Below are 6,000 nucleotides of genomic sequence, written 5' to 3'. Positions count from 1 at the left end.
CCTGATGTACCGGCCGTTTTATCCAGCGCCTACGTGTCTGCAGGATCCCGGCGCCCCGGACGCCGCGAGCCGTCGCAGAGCCAGGCAGGGCTGCGAGGCTGGGGGGCGGGGGGGGGGGGGCGGTAGGGGGGCGCCTGGTCTCCCTCATAACAGAGCGCCAGCAGGGGGGTCGGTCCTGAGCGAAGCCAGGCCCCCGGGGCGTCACCAGAAAAGCGTTTTGCGGGTCGGGCCCATGTGCCGTACGCACCTCGCTCGTGGCCGGAGCCCAGGTACAGCGGCTACTGGGGGCCGCGGGGCCGCCCGGGACGACACACGGCCACGCGGCGCAGCGAGGGGACCGGCCCTGGGCCCCTTCCTCGGCCCCCTCCCTCCTGGGCCCCATCCTCGGCCTCCTCCACGGCCTCCTCCCTCCTCAGCCGCCTCCTCAACCTCCTCCCTCCTTGGCCTCCTCCCTCCACAGCGTCCCCCTTGGGCCTCCCCGCCCCATCCCTGTGGCCTGGGCGGGGAGCACGCGACCCTTGACCTCCGGGTCAGAACTTTGAGCCGAGGGATTACTTAAGTAAATGGAAAAAAATACAAGCTTCCACCACGGCTGGATTCCTAGCTGTGGTTCCGGCCTGTCCCTGGGAGCGCCTCCGCGTCTTCCTGCTACAGCGGCGCTGGGGCTTTGCTGGCATCCGTTACCTCGTTCGGGGCGTCACCGGCCTCCTTTGACTGGACTTGGGCGGTGGTCTTCCCGCTCGGGCCTGCAGGCCCCTCTCCCGCGCATTCCGCTGAGGTGCTGGGGGTGGGGGGTCGCCGCCGCCCCCCCCCCCCGCCCCCCCCCGCCCCCGGCGGCTGAGGAGCGAGAACCTTTGACCCTCGGCTGTGCAGGGAAGGACTGAATCCAGGCACAGGGAGGACAGCGGCGCTTCCTCTACGACACTTGACTCTTGACTTAAAAGCCACAGCAAAGCAACTGGTACATCAGCGACGCCTCAGCCCTTTGCTTTCAGCTGCCTCTGCGTCACGAAAGCCTTTCACAAGGCACAGGTGTATGCAGGCGGCCAGGGGCCTCCAACAGCCGCTGGTGGCACAGGAGGCCACAGACCTCGGTCACCCAGGGCACTCTGGCGTTGGCAAGCGCTGCACATCGGTGATTTCCAGAACCCTGCTGCTCTGTTTTGCTTTATGAACTCTGCTATTTTAAATTTTTCTTTGGATTTTTCTTTTTTCTTTGGATTTACCAACCCTGTAAGAGGATAGGCCCACAGGCTTTAGGAAGGGCTAGCTCTTTAGTCTGGTTAGGAGATGGCTCATCTGAAAAAGTAGGTTGGAGCAGCAGCTGTGTTTGTCACCTGCCGCCGCCTAACAAGTGACCCCAAGTTCAGCAGTTTGAAGCGACAAGCAGCCCCACAGTTTCCGAGGCCCAGGAGTCCAGGAAAGGCGGTGGCCGGCGGCTGTGGCTCAGGGTCTGTTGGCAGCCACTTGAAGGTTTGAGCAGAGCCGGGGGGGTTTGCTAAGACCTGCTTACTCGCGGCTGCCGTCCGTCGGGTGTTCGGGCCTCGCCCTGGGGCCTCGCGGGGCCACCCGAGTGCCTTCAAAACTACTGCGAGCATCTCCCAAAGCGAGCGACCCAAGAGGTACGGAGGCCGAAGCCACAGCGCCTTTACAGCCTAGGCCTGGGAGTGACCTGCCATCGCCCCCTGGTGCCAGCCTGCCACGTCACTGTCGTCCCGCGACGGTCTCACGCAGTGTGGGGGGACCTTACACCGGGGTGTGCACGTCAAAAGGTGGGATCACTTGGGCTCACCTTGGCGGCTGGATACCACCGCAGGGGGGCCACGCGTCACCTGAGGTGAAGGCAGACCTTTCTCGGGACGCCGGGGGCTCCGCGGTTGGCCTGCCTTGGGCCCAGGGCGTGACCCCGGGGTCCCCGGGTCGAGGCCCGCAGGGGCCTGCTCCTCCCTCTGCCTGCGTCTCGGCCTCTCTCTCTGGGTCTCTCATGAATAAATAAATAAAACCTTAAAGAAAAAAAAAAGAAAAAAAGAAAGAAAGGAAAGAAAGGAAGAAGAAAAAAGAAAGAAAGAAAAGAAAGAAAGAAAGAAAGAAAGAAAGAAAGAGAAAGAAAGAGAAAGAAAAGAAAGAAAGAAAGAAGAAAGAAAGAAAGAAAGAAAGAAAGAAAGAAAGAAAGAAAGAAAGAAAAAAAAAAAAAAAAAAAAAAGACCTTTTCCTTCGGGCAGCGCCGCTGTGGGCTCAGGCCCCTGCCGGAACGCGGGTCCGCTCGGCGCTCCGGGACCCCCTTGCACAAACCACGCCGGGAACCGTCGTCTGGGACTTCCGGCTTCTCTTCCTTCCGAGGGGGAAGGATGCACAGGCAAGGAGGGCAGTGCCGGCTGCCCCTGGTGTTTAGAATCTTGTCCTCGATTTTAGACCTCGGTCTCCCCGCTCGTCCTCGGTGGTGATGTTCGCAACCTGCTTCTGTCGCGGCCTCGAGGCTCTCCGCCAGGCTCACAGAACTAGGACTCCGTGGCCCGCGGCCGCCATCCCGTCACGCGGGACAGCGGGGCCGAGCGGGCGGGGCGGGGCGGGGGCGGCTTCCACGGGCGCCGCGGCCTCCGGGCCCGACCTGGCGCCCGGCCGGTCCCCGCCTGCAGGCGGCCCCGCGGCCCAGGCCCGTGGCCGGAACGTGCGCCGCGCCGCGCCGCGCCGCGCCGCACACGCTCGCTCGCCCGCCACAACCACCGGGTCCACGTCGTAAAATGTGCCAAGAGAGCCAGAAAGCGCCGAGCGCCCGCCTCGCGCGCACCGCCTGGTCCGCCCGGTCCGGCTCGGTCCTGCCGCGCCGCTCCCGCCCCCCTCGGCCCCCGCGGCCACGCGTCCCCACAAGTCCCCGCGCCGCCGCCGCCGCCGCCGCCGCCCCGAGGTCCCCGGGCCACGCCTCCTCCCCCCGCACCCAGGTTGGCAGCTGTGGGCCCGACTCGTGTTCTGGGCAGACGTGGACCGAGCGCACCTGCCACCTTCCGCGAGAGCCCCCATGTCGCCCTCGCTGTCCCCTGGATCCTCAGTGCCTGGCCCGCCCGCGCCTGGGGGGGGGGTGACCGTGACGGGGGAGTGACCGTGACGGGGAGGGACCGTGACGGGGGGGAGGGACCGTGACAGGGGGGGAGAGACCGTGACGGGGAGGGGAGAGACCGTGACGGGGAGGGACCGTGACGGGGGGAGGGACTGTGACAGGGGGGGAGAGACCGTGACGGGGGGTGGGAGAGACCGTGACGGGGAGGGGAGAGACCGTGACGGGGGGGGTGACAGACCGTGACGGGGGGGGGGTGACAGACCGTGACGGCGGGGGAGACACCATGACGGGGGGGGAGACCGTGACGGGGGGGGAACCGTGACGGGGGGGGGGACAGACCGTGACGGGGGGGAGACCGTGACGGGGGAGGGGAGAGACCGTGACGGGGAGGGGAGAGACCGTGACGGGGGGGGGGTGACAGACCGTGACGGGGGGGGTGACAGACCGTGACGGCGGGGGAGACACCATGACGGGGGGGGGAGACCGTGACGGGGGGGGACCGTGACGGGGGGGTGGAGAGACCGTGACGGGGACGGGACAGACCGTGACGGGGGGGGGAGACCGTGACGGGGGGGGAGAGACCGTGACGGGGAGGGGAGAGACCGTGACGGGGGGCAGACCGTAGACCGTGACGGGGGGGGGAGACCGTGACGGGGGGGGAGAGACCGTGACGGGGGGGAGAGACCGTGACGGGGGGCAGACCGTAGACCGTGACGGGGGGGGGAGACCGTGACGGGGGGGGAGACCGTGACGGGGGGGGAGACCGTGACGGGGGGGGAGAGACCGTGACGGGGAGGGGAGAGACCGTGACGGGGGGCAGACCGTAGACCGTGACGGGGGGGGGAGACCGTGACGGGGGGGGAGAGACCGTGACGGGGGGGAGAGACCGTGACGGGGGGCAGACCGTAGACCGTGACGGGGGGGGGAGACCGTGACGGGGGGGGAGACCGTGACGGGGGGGGAGACCGTGACGGGGGGGAGAGACCGTGACGGGGGGGGGAGACCGTGACGGGGGGGTGGAGAGACCGTGACGGGGGGGGAGAGACCGTGACGGGGGGGAGAGACCGTGACGGGGGGCAGACCGTAGACCGTGACGGGGGGGGGAGACCGTGACGGGGGGGGGAGACCGTGACGGGGGGGAGAGACCGTGACAGGGGGGGAGACCGTGACGGGGGGGGTGGAGAGACCGTGACGGGGGGGGAGAGACCGTGACGGGGGGGAGAGACCGTGACGGGGGGGAGACCGTAGACCGTGACGGGGGGGGTGACCGTGACGGGGGGGGGAGAGACCGTGACGGGGGGCAGTGACCGTGACGGGGGGGAGAGTGACCGTGACGGGGGGGGGGGAGAGACCGTGACGGGGGAGGGAGAGACCGTGACGGGGGGGGGGGAGTGACTGTGACGGGGGGCAGTGACCGTGACGGAGGGGTGGAGAGACCGTGACGGGGGGGGGAGTGACCGTGACGGGGGGGGGAGGTGACCGTGACGGGAGTCAGGCCCGGCCTAGGCGCCGCCAGAGCTGCGCGTGGCGGGGAGGGGGGGTTGCCCCCGGCCCGTCTGGTGAACGTGCGCGGGTCCCCTCGGGGCACAGCCTCGGGGCGGGAAGCGCGTGTGGACGCTTAGTGGGGTTTCCAAGAGGTCTCTTCTTCCGTCTTACTTATTTTGTGCAGGGAGCGGGGGTCCCCTCCGCGGACAGGTGCCCCCTCTGCATGAGCAGTTCAGGTGTCAGTTCAGGTGGTTCAAGGGACGGGCGGGGGCGGGGCTGCAAAGGTCGGGGCGCCACCAGGCCCAGTGCTCCCCGTGGGCTTTGCCTCCCACCAGAGGAAGGTAGCACCCCCCTCCCCCCCTCACTCTCCTCAGTCGCCGGCCCCTGGCGGTAGAGACGAGCCCCGAGCCCCGACAGCCCGAGCGGCCCGCGCCGCCGCCCTAGGGTCTCCGGCCTCACGGCCCCGCCGAACGGCTGGGCTCGGGGTGCTGCCTGGGGAGCCGGGGGCTGGGGGGGCCTGCCCGGGGGCCCCAGTCCGCCGCCCCCCGCCCCCCGCCCCCCGCCGGGCACCGACCCCCCGCGACCGGCTCGGCGACCCGAGTCGGGCTGCGCGGCCCCCCCGCGGGCGCTACGGCGGAGGGGGCTGGGGGCTGGGAGCTGGCCCGGCGCGCTGGAACAGCTGCAGCCGGCGCTGGGCCCGCCTGGAATGCGGGAGCGGGCTGCGCACCAGGACTTTTATGGAAACTTGCTGCTGGAGGCGGCGGCGGCGGCGGCGGCGGCCAGAGGGCTCCCAGCGGCCGGGGCGGCGGCGGCGCGAGCTCCCCGAGCTCCCGGACCTCCCCGAGCACCCCAGCACCCCGAGCACCCCGGACCCCCGCCCACACGCGGGCGCAGGACGCGCACGGCCCCTCCGGGCGCCACGAGGACGCCCGCCGGTCGCCGGGTCCTGGCGGGTGAGCGGGGGCGGGGGTCGGGGGCGGAGAGCGTGGGGCGGGAGCGGGGGCGGACGCGGAGGGGTCGGGGCCCCCGCGGGGCAGGGCGCGGGCTGCGGGGCGAGACGCGGCCCCCGGACCCCGCGTCCGCCGTGTGTCCGCGGCTGGGGCGGGGCGGGGGCGCTGCGCTCCCGGCCCGCGCCCCGAGTTTGGGCGACTTCGGCGGCGGCGCCCCCCACCCCGAGCCCCGCGGGGACGAGCGCGCGCGGACCTGGGGGCCCGCAGGTGTGGGTGCCGTCGGCCCGCCCCGCCTGCAGAGCCGTCCTGCCCGGCCGCCCCGCGGGGGCTGCGCCTGCCCCTCCCTCCACCTCCAGGGCATCTTTTTCCGGAGGCGGTTTTGTCCTGGGGGGGGTCGGGAGCTGGAGCGCGTACCGCGGTCACCCCCGGGCACCTCGCTCGGCCGTCTGCTTTCCAGGAGCGCGACGCGTGGCGCAGCGCTGCACACGTGCGGGCGCGGGAGGGGGTCCC

The 6,000-nt window shown here is 70.6% G+C and overlaps 1 protein-coding gene across 6 annotated transcripts in view; it reads left to right on the top strand.

Moving 5' to 3' along the window:
* Positions 1-5,327: 5,327 nt before the first annotated feature.
* The window catches only part of NEXN (nexilin F-actin binding protein), a 50,986-nt gene continuing 50,313 nt past the window's right edge, over positions 5,328-6,000 (top strand). For 2 of the 6 annotated variants that reach the window (XM_038541605.1, XM_038541602.1), the window contains exon 1: positions 5,328-5,493. The gene's annotated coding sequence lies outside the window, so the exon portion shown is untranslated. The remainder of the gene's footprint in view (positions 5,494-6,000) is intronic. The other 4 variants (XM_038541609.1, XM_038541606.1, XM_038541603.1 and 1 more) reach the window with 3 other exon arrangements.

This window comes from Canis lupus, chromosome 6, assembly GCF_011100685.1.
Source record: "Canis lupus familiaris isolate Mischka breed German Shepherd chromosome 6, alternate assembly UU_Cfam_GSD_1.0, whole genome shotgun sequence".
Lineage (NCBI taxonomy): Eukaryota > Metazoa > Chordata > Mammalia > Carnivora > Canidae > Canis > Canis lupus.
This window is presented reverse-complemented; position numbering and strand designations above follow the sequence as displayed.